Source organism: Toxorhynchites rutilus, chromosome 2, assembly GCF_029784135.1.
Source record: "Toxorhynchites rutilus septentrionalis strain SRP chromosome 2, ASM2978413v1, whole genome shotgun sequence".
NCBI classification, from domain to species: domain Eukaryota; kingdom Metazoa; phylum Arthropoda; class Insecta; order Diptera; family Culicidae; genus Toxorhynchites; species Toxorhynchites rutilus.
In genome coordinates this window covers 132,028,524-132,038,934 of record NC_073745.1, presented here as the reverse complement: position 1 = coordinate 132,038,934, position 10,411 = coordinate 132,028,524, and the positions used below count along the sequence as shown (strand labels likewise).

Here is a 10,411-nt window from a genome sequence, read left to right as displayed (position 1 = left end):
GTGACAATAAGGGAAGAAGGAGTTGCACGTCCTAGGAACCGCACAAGTCGGGCGACATTCACCCTCCTCGCTGGATTCAAACGACGGAAGAGGTACCTCGGAGAAAACGCCGGTGGTCAGCGAGCCCCCAACGTTATCGCTGCTCCACACGTATACGGGTGAGTCGGTCGAACGTTTCGGAGGTTGCAGTGCGATGAGGTCTGGTCGAGCCTAGCCCCCGCTCATCGTCACTTGGACCGATGAGACCGATCCCCGTGTACGGGCACCGTGAGTAGAAAGAAAACCCACAGAAACCCTCTCTCTATTATCAACCAACATACTCACCTGAATTCAACCTGTTCCTGTTCGGCCGCAACGATTTTCTAACCTACTAACCTGAAAAGAAAGAAAAAAATATATAATAAATTTTAAAAAATATACTTACCATTCTGTTCTTATTACGATCATATTCTCATCATATCCATCACCAACAGCTTCCGTTGTATTCGTGAGTCCACCTCGTTCCTAGGTAAGAGCCGACCCTGAGGTAATTATACATACAAACCAGTACCACTGAGCTAGCCATAACTTACAAAATGACGCCATATTGATTTTGATTTCTGGTAGCCTATATTCAATTGATGTCTAACCCCTGGTTTTGTGTTGTCATCCAGGGATGTCAATTCACTTGTATTTGACACAAGTTGTACACGGCGTGAGCGTTACGACGCATCGAAATAAAATTAAATTCAAATAAAACTCGAGGGACAATATACAGTTCATTTTATATCGTTTTCTTTCTAAAAATTATAAAAACTATAGTCCAGTAATTTATATTTAATGCGAAATTTTGCTAATTGGACAAAGCTGTAATGCGACACGTTTAATTGAACATTTTTACCTCTAATTGGACATTTTTGCAAACATTGAGTTCGGGGTCCAAATTATGGCCCCACATAGAAAGTCGCCATCAGACGTCGACACTGTACCACTCTCATCGATAATGTCTAATTAGGGGCTGTCCACATACCACGTTGACAGAAAAAGCACGATTTCATACTCTCCCCTCCCCCTCCGTGGACAAGCGTGGACATTTTCATACCCCTCCCCTTGTTGTCCACGTGGACATTTTTCCTTATTTTTTAGAATGATTTAGGAAATGACATGATTGCGCATAAAATAATTTTTAATTCTATTTAAGTTTATTTTGTTTAAAATTTTACTAGCTGTACCCTGCCACGCTTTGCTGTGGCACATTGAGGTTTTTTTGACAGAGAGATGAGTAGCAAAACAAAGCATGTGTTTCATGTGAGTTTAAGTTTGAAATACTTGTAATACTTTAATTTTCTATTATCTGCGAAGTTATAAAGCCTATCTGGATTGCCAACACGGAAACGTGCAAAATACAGTTGCACAATCCGCATCCGAATATAAATTACACAATCCTAAAGACATATCTTGAGCAACACCAATCGAATAAAAATGAACGGATTTGAAATCATTATCAGATACAATACACAAGTACAGATACAAGTTCACGATTTTTAAACACTTACAAAGAAATGTGTTGCTATCACACATATTCAATATACTAACAATATTCAATATTCAATACTAGAAGGTTAAAGGTGCTCATTCCATCTGGAAATCTTAATGCTTCCTGAGACGTTGGCAGTAGCAGCAACAATCTTTGGAGTGGATTGTATATTGTGCCATAATCCATCAGTGCCGAACTTTTCGAGTTTTTGTAGCGCACAAAAACGAACAGAATAATTTTATATTATTTTTTTATCAATTAAAAAGAATTTCAAAAAAAGATAAAGCGTTTTTGGTTTGCTTTCAAAGATTCTAAAGATTTTGAAAATGTATTCCCAATAACAATTCAATCAACCTGATTATTTCGCTTCCATTTGATTCATAGAAAGTTTCAGTAAAAAATATTTGCTACAGATATATTCTCTATCGAATGAAAAATTATCCTTTATTTTTGAATTGAGAATATTTCATGGAACAATGAACGCACAGCAAATCGATAGTCAAATCTGCTCATCGCAAACTTGAAAATATTTTATACATGGTCCAGTTGTTGCTTTGACGAATGCATTATTACAGACAGACAACGCCAACAACAGAGTTGCAACGTTTCAAAAATCACTCGAAACTTTCGATGTCGCATTTTGCTCCTCCATTTTTTTGTCGAGTGTAGTTTTTTGCCCACTGTGGAATACGATCGGTCACAGGAAATGTCGGTTCATTTACACACTCGATTCACTTTTAGTTGCCAGCGTAATACGAATCCTTTTCCGCAATAGTTCGGGGAATTTTCAGAGAATACTAATAGCTTATTAAAAATATTTTCAATATTTATATTTTTTCGACTGCTTATTGACCATTCTGCATTGAGTGTCTAAATAGCATTCTACGCAAAATTTTCTTATCTTTTGAATGAACAGTATAATTATTCTAAGTAGCGTGCTTTCTAAATGAGAGTTAGTACAAGACATAAAATAAGGCCTAAGAAAAGTTCAACAATATCCTCTATCACCTCTTAAAATATTCCGAATCAGCTACCTAATTGCATGTGTATTTTTATCAGAACACTGGCTCAATTGTTTTAAGATGACGACTAGTGATGCATGGTTAATCTCATGTAAATGTAAATATTCATTCCTAGAAATTGATGAAATGAAAACACTATGAAAAAATGATTTTACACGCAATTCTGTATGAAAAATTATACAGACATTATTATCTAAGACTAACTGTTCTCGAGATATTACAAAATGTATAGAAAATTATATTTGATTAAAAATCATTTACGCATGTCATCAAATCTCAACCATTATGGAATCGTTTAATTTTTATAGTTTTGGTCTATGAGGATCTATGCATACCCCGTAACTATAAAAGTTCGATCATAGGAAATAGTTTGGTCATTCACGTGAGTTACTTTTATAATACAGATTTCACTGAAGAGGATCAACGATATAATAAAAAATATATCAACGTTTGACTGGGCAGCATTCTCAGGCGGCTCAATCCGTTTATTGATAAATACAGAGAAATTTTTGAATATGTGTTTTTTAATTTAATTTTGAATGTATACGTGGTTGTATTAAAAAAAAATTCTTCCTGACCACGTGGACTCAGTCTATACCCCCTCCTCCCCTCTCCATGGACAAACGTGGACATTTTCATAACCCCTGCCACCCCCCCCCCTCCTAACCCCCTAAAGTTGTCCACGTGGTATGTGGACAGCCCCTTACATGTCAAAATCTCCTCCAATGCGACACTGAGTGGTGCCTCGGCATGTTGCATTAAATGTAAATAATGTAAATCATTCATTCGATTTATTGTAGTAATTTACTGCATGTTTTGTTTTTGTTTCCCTGCCTAGTGTCTATATGAAAGTCTTCTTAGGCGTGACATACAAATCACGTTACGCTAAAAATGCGGTTTTTGGACCCCCTCTCCCTATGTGTAACAATAAGTATTGCAGGACAAACCCCCTCCCCCTTAAGTTACGTAACGTGATATTTATTAATAGCGAATTCGTTTTTGTTCAGTTTCAACCCCAGTGTCAAACTAACTGCTGTCAAAACGTTTTTTTATTCACCTAGTTTCACACTACCCACATTCCGTTTTGCCTGCCAAGATCGGGTCGATGAAATGTCAACAATCGACCTCAAATGCTGCCACCTTGCAATCGAGTTATCGACCTTTCATATGCATTCATCGAACAAGTTGACGCCACTTTTTCGCCAACATGTGCAAGGCGTCGACCTGCTTGCAGCGCTGCTTCCAGCACTGCTTGCTGCTTGTTTGTATTGGTTTGTTATTAAAATGAAATGAAATATTAAAAGGAAAATACATAATCAATTTTAGTCATTTTATTACTCGAAAAAATACGTATTACAAAACAATATGTATTTGAGATATACAAATAACCACAATACAGCGAAATTTTTAAATCCGGGGTTTTCGGATTGACGATTCGAGTCCAGCTGAGCTCGTTGATAAATACCTCCTGCGTTGATAGTTTTTATTTCCTTGATACACATTTGTGCCCGAGGATTCGATTCTGCTGTTGCCGCTGTTGTTGCTGTCCCCGGCATGGGTTTGGAGGATACTGCTGATTGGAATTGCAGATGTTGTTGGCTCCTGTGACAACGGTGAAAATCTGCACTGTTGTTCTTGTTGTTTGGCGACTGGTAATGGGGGAAATCATCTTCCGGCTAGTTTCTATTGATGGCTATAGAAAAGCCAGATGTTTTCACATCATAGTCTGAAAGAAAATGAAATAATTAATGAAAGAAAAAGCGATAACAGTTTCCTTACTCACCAGTTATATGGTCCATTTGTTTTTGTTTGAGATGACAGTTTAGCGGACTACCAGTGATACCATTTGGTTTTTTAATTATTCCGTATTTTCGACCAATGAACTATACACTCTTAGGAAAAATTGGTATATATGACGATTTTTGGGTAAATATTACCAATGATTAGTTGATTTTTGCGATATGAATTAAGTGCGCTACACATACAACATCACCGTCATCGTCCCGTCAAATATTCTCTTGGACTTATTCTGCCGACGTCACAATTTCCGGTGATGATGTATGTGAATGTTACCATACGATTTCCATGGGAGAATATTTGACATTTCATTCCTTCACGTTGACTTCACAGTGACGGGACGTTGTATGTGCAGCGCACTTTATTCGTACATATTAGGCGATAACATTAGTAAACAAATGTAAAACCAGCCAGTATAACAGTAATTTTTGAACTATTGTATGCAATTTTAGTCATTTGTTGAACTATCTAAATGCGGTATAAACCACATTACAATGCACATTAACTCGAGGCATGGCCATTGCAGCGTCCAACATCTGATCCTGCATCGATTGAGTTTGATTCTCGGCTACAAATACAGAATGGTTACTACAAACAGCTACGATAGACTACATCAAAGAGCCAGTTCTATGCCCCTTTTCAAAATTGAGTTGAAGCGCAGCGTCAGTGGAAACGGAACCTTCGTTTTGACGATTTCGAAAACATCCAACTGATCGAACCACCGATCACAATCGTCGGAAAATAGTTTATGAAGTTGCCCTTGACCAAATCCGACAATATAGCGGTGGAATTAGAGCTCAACTAGGCTCGTTTTAGTGTCTCGAATTACCCAGATTCCTCATTATTGAAGTAATGTCTTCACTTTCTCCCGCAACAGATGAGCATGGATCATTATTTGGCTGTCCAATATGTATCAATGTTGATTAAAGAACATAAATTGAATTAATTTTCAAGAACGTCACTCACCTGTCTGGGTAAATTCAACCTTTTTCTGTGGAGAAACAATATCGAAAAGTAGTTCCGCTCAACTCAATTATCAGCTAGACAATTAGGTTAATAATGTTCTGTTTACATTTCTTTCACGGTTTCCAGCAATGACAATCGTCAAAGTTACCGATACCGCTTAGTAAAATGTACCAATCATTGGCAGGGATGTATATTGCATCTAACATTGATTTTACATACAGTTGATTAATATTTACAGAAAATATGTACATTCTACTAATGTTTGCCTCACAAAAGATTTGGCATATTTTAGTAATCTGTTTTCTGGGTGTAGGCAAGACGGAGAAGTCACAGCATTTCGGCCAATGTTAGGTCGATATTTTGTTCGTCGACTGGATTGTGGGTAGGTTCAACCCGAAAACTGTTAGTTTTGCACTGAGATGTTTCACGGATTCGCACTCGGGTTCACCAATACAAATATACTGAACTGTCAAGCTTCGAGTATTGTTTTGGAAAATCTAAAAAAAAAGAATATGAAAATGGAAAACTGCTTTTGTATTATTGGAATCGTTATCCAATTCTGATTTTGAAGAGTACATTCGCGTAGAAGGCATTAAGCTTCGTGTGCTTCCATTGGGAGGCGAAAATAATGATGGATATTCAGGTGGAATAAAAATGCTTTCAAAATCAATGTTATGAATGGAAATTTACTTTAACGTATCGTTTTTTGACGTAGAAATACGTCTTTCAGTAAGGGTGCCAAATCGGAAAACAAGAGCTGTGTTTCCCTAACACGGACTTCAAAATCAATGTGCCTGCGGGAATCTGCTTCGTCAAAACATGCAAACTAGGGATGTTTTTTGCCCCTGACTTGCATGTTTTGTTTCCCTAACACGGACTTCTGAATTAATGTGCCTAGGAGAATCAGCTTTGCATATACATGCAAGTCGGGGATAATTTTTGGTGTTGAGTACTTTTGTACTCGCTTCATACTGAGAAGCTTGGGAAAATCGTCATTTCAGATACTAGAGGTGAATGAACTTTCACGGTTCGAGAACTATGTAAACATGAGATGTGCAATAATTTCAGAGGGAAATGTAAAATACAATGATCGTTTGACAATTTTTCCGTTCAAATATTTTGGTAGTCCTAGGCATCATATTAAACGTAAAAGGACGTTCATCAAATTCATTTGTAACGAAGAACATAATCTATTACAAAAAATTCGATGCATTCTAAAATAATATTCGATGTGGTAAACAAGTGGATTTTTTCCAAAATTACTAAAACATATTGAACGAAAACTGTGTATGATGATGATTTTATATTATAATAGTAACTATTTGTGTAACAAACAGGAAATGAATGGACAAATGGTTAAGTGAGTGTCAGGACTACATGTGTTAGACAATCAAACAATATGAAGTAGAATTTTCATTCAAACTTTTATATTTTTACACTGCACTTGGCCCTTCTGATCTGATAGAGAATAATTTACCTCCCACACACTAATATCGCCACCAGACGTCGACACTGTACATTTGTTATCTCAAGTATAAACAAATCAGACTACATAACGCACACCAACAAACCACCGCATTCGTGAAACTGAAAACGATTTTTTATTACAGAGTAAGTTTGGAACTTAGTTTTAAAAACGAATTCGCTATAAGTAATGAAAATATCAGCGTAAAAAGACAAACATCTGTCATGTCGGAATAAAATGTTTATACGGAAGTGGCTTCGGAACAACTTTGGACAAGTTCATAGAATTGCGAACAAACAGAGCCAGAATACTGATGCTTAACCCCCTACAGCCAAAGCCCGCCTTTAGACGGGCTTCGCGGATTCTCTTTTCAAATTATTCAGACATTATTTTCAATGTTCACTCCCACTAGAACGTCTTTAGAATATTTTCATCTATCACACATACACATTGTATTTATGCTGGCAGCTTTCTGTTAGGAGTATTTTATGTTGAACTTGGAAATTCGAGATAAAAGTGGAGTAGGTTTTTTTTAGATAAATAAAAAACTTGGGCGGTAGAGGGTTAAATAGTGCTTTCAAACCATCTGGCGTTTAGCTGAGAGGAACATTGGATGGTATAAAATGATGTTGATTTATACAAAAGTAACTACTCCTTGGTTCAATGCAGTAGCTCCTGTTATTACATTTCACTACTTACAATAGGTTCTGGAATGTGCTCGCCTGACGAGCAAACCACTCGGCTGAATATCTTACTAAGTTGCACTACAATAGATCAAACTGATGGTCGCAGCGGTGCTATGCTCCTACAGAAGAAGATTCTACTAATTCCACTCCATCGATTTCGGGAGTTTGCAGACTCAATATATTCAGTGTTCTGAGTTTCGTCATGATCATGAGGAAGAACTTAATCTGCTAACTCCTGGAAAAGAAAAGCCATCCGACGTTCAACTCGGTTGAAAGCATTGCGTCCTGGAGAATTTATAACACGAATATTGGATTGAGATTCAATCGGAAATATCTATGATCTTTTCATTACGAGGGTTCTCATCTGGTCCTCCATCTACATTAATTATGAATTATGAACTGGCTAGATTCCTTCCTTGATTATTCCTACTCCGATTTTAAAACTGGCTCCAGCACACTCTTTTAAAAACGAGCCTATGAGAATATGCGCTTGGAGAACACACTGAGAGAAAAAATTAGTAAATATAACGAATTTTTTGGTAAATGCAACCAATCTATAGTCATTTTCTACCATACTTATATACACATATGACAAACAGAACCATGATTCGTAAGCCTAATACCGGGTACGTTTTCCCGCCGAAAATGCAAATAATAAAATTATACCCTTATTATACCTTCGTATTGTCTTATGGCAACAATAAAAATAGTTAATACGCGCTTTGCTCATCAGAATTCAGATTTGACAACATCCAAGTTTACTAATGTTATCGAGTAAAATATACTAACCTCTGGTAGGGATGCGGGTTTGTTGACAATGTACAAAAAATTTGTACATTCTATCAATGTTTGCATTACCAAATGTATTTGGTAGTTTTCGCGCTTTGCTCATCAGAATTCAGATTTGACAACATCCAAGTTTACTAATGTTATCGAGTAAAATATACTAACCTCTGGTAGGGATGCGGGTTTGTTGACAATGTACAAAAAATTTGTACATTCTATCAATGTTTGCATTACCAAATGTATTTGGTAGTACCGTGGTACCGAGGATTTTTCTGAATGGAGTGTCTTTCTGAACCAACTGTAACGTACATTGGACCACTGTATTCAACTGAATTTTCATTTGTTCGAAAATTACATCATGACAAGCGTTGTTAGTCTATCAGATGTTTGCGCTATCGAAATTGATCTTTATTCGAAGGTGGGTTTTCAGACGAAATAACGCACACATATATCTTCCATCTACAGTAATTTACATTCAATGCGACATGCCAAGGCACCACTCAGTGTCGCATTGGAGGCGATTTTGACCTGTAATTGGACATTGGCGATGAGAGTTGTACAGTGTCGACGTCTGGTGGTGACTTTCAATGTGGGGCCAAAATTTGGGCCCCGAACTCTTTAAACAAAATGTCCAATTAGAGGTAAAAATGTCCAATTGAACGTGTCGCATTACAGGTCTGTCCAATTAGCAAAATGTCACATTAAATGTAAGTTACTGTATATCAATAAAAATTGGAGACCAAATTTGTTGCTAAGCGCAAAACCCGAAGGAGAAATGGTCCGATTTGAGCCGTCTTTAGTTTGCTGTGTTCGTCTCTGTCCGTAGATCCATGTTATGGTGAGAAATTTTTTTGAATAGCCTCGAGAGAAAGTTCAAAAAAAAATTCCCATATGTTCCACAATGACATTGTTGTTAGTCCATTTGGATTTCGTGTTGGTGGAATTAAGTGCGATTCACATATAACATCCACGTCACGTTGCGTCAATTATTCTTCCAAGCAGTTCTTATGCAAACATTCACATACACCGGCAACGGGAACTTCGACTTGTCGTTGCTGGTGTATGTGAATGCTTCAATAGGAATTCCATGCAAGAATAATTGACGCAACGTGACGTGACGGAACGTGAACGTGACGGAACGTGAACGTGACGTGGATGTTGTATGTGAATCGCACTTTAGGCTTCGTGTTCCGTTAGGGCAGTGGGTTTCAACCTTTTTTGCTCCGTTCCCCCCTTTATGAAAGCTAATTCCCGTGCTTCCCCCTATCAGTATTTCAGAAGAAAATCTGTAGCACATCAATAAAATAAATAATTTTATACTTGTAACTGATCACAAAAATGGTATATAAAGTCTGTCAAGTAAGTATGGCATTTGCGTCTGAACGCTTTCCGCCAAAATCATAATTCTTGAGAACGTTGTAGAAAAGCACACCTTATGTCCTCTTCGATATCCACTCTGTTTACGGTGTTTTGTTCCCATCAGCAGCAGTGTAGGAAATCCAGATTCACATAAATGCTACGAAAAAAAATAATAACACTCATAACGCTTATTCTGCATATCAGGATGAGAATCGATCATTTGAGTTTGTTTTGAAATTGATCCGAAACTTTCGTCACTGTCAGTCGGAAGGGATTTCAAACTATGTTCAGATCTCTATCTTTGATACAAGGTTTTTCCTTTTTGTTTAACATATTGCGGACCGCTCACGAGATTTCTCGTGTTTCGCGTTCCGTCTGTTACGGATGGATTACGTAATAACCCGTGTTTTCTACACTTGAAGATTAAATCCTTGGTTTGCCAAGAATCTAACAAGGGCTACCGAAGGCTCGCTTTCGTCTAATCCACATCGAAGGAAACGATCTCACTCATGGAATCCGAACAATAGAAGCGTTCAAGTTGTTTGAGCTTGAGCTTGAGCTTGGGTGGACTGTACAATTCGTAGTTGCTCTCCGTGATTGACCTGACCTGCCATACAAATTAGACACACATTTCTACATTCTACAACAAACATCTACATTCTACAATTTGGTATGCGAAGGTTTTACGGGGCACGAAACGTTTCTATGGTGAATACACTCCTCCTCCTCTCTAAGGGGGACTGCCATACAAACGAAACACAAACTTCTGCATAACTCGAGAGCTAATCAAGCACAATTTGGGATGTGAGGGTTT

The 10,411-nt window shown here is 37.5% G+C and overlaps 1 long non-coding RNA gene across 1 annotated transcript; it reads right to left on the bottom strand.

Moving 5' to 3' along the window:
• Positions 1-3,854: 3,854 nt before the first annotated feature.
• On the bottom strand, positions 3,855-5,020 carry LOC129769644 (uncharacterized). Its single transcript, XR_008741933.1, has 2 exons — positions 4,322-5,020; positions 3,855-4,264 (listed from the first exon to the last, which is right to left on the bottom strand). It is a non-coding gene; the product is annotated as an uncharacterized LOC129769644 (long non-coding RNA).
• Between the last annotated feature and the right edge of the window lie 5,391 nt (positions 5,021-10,411).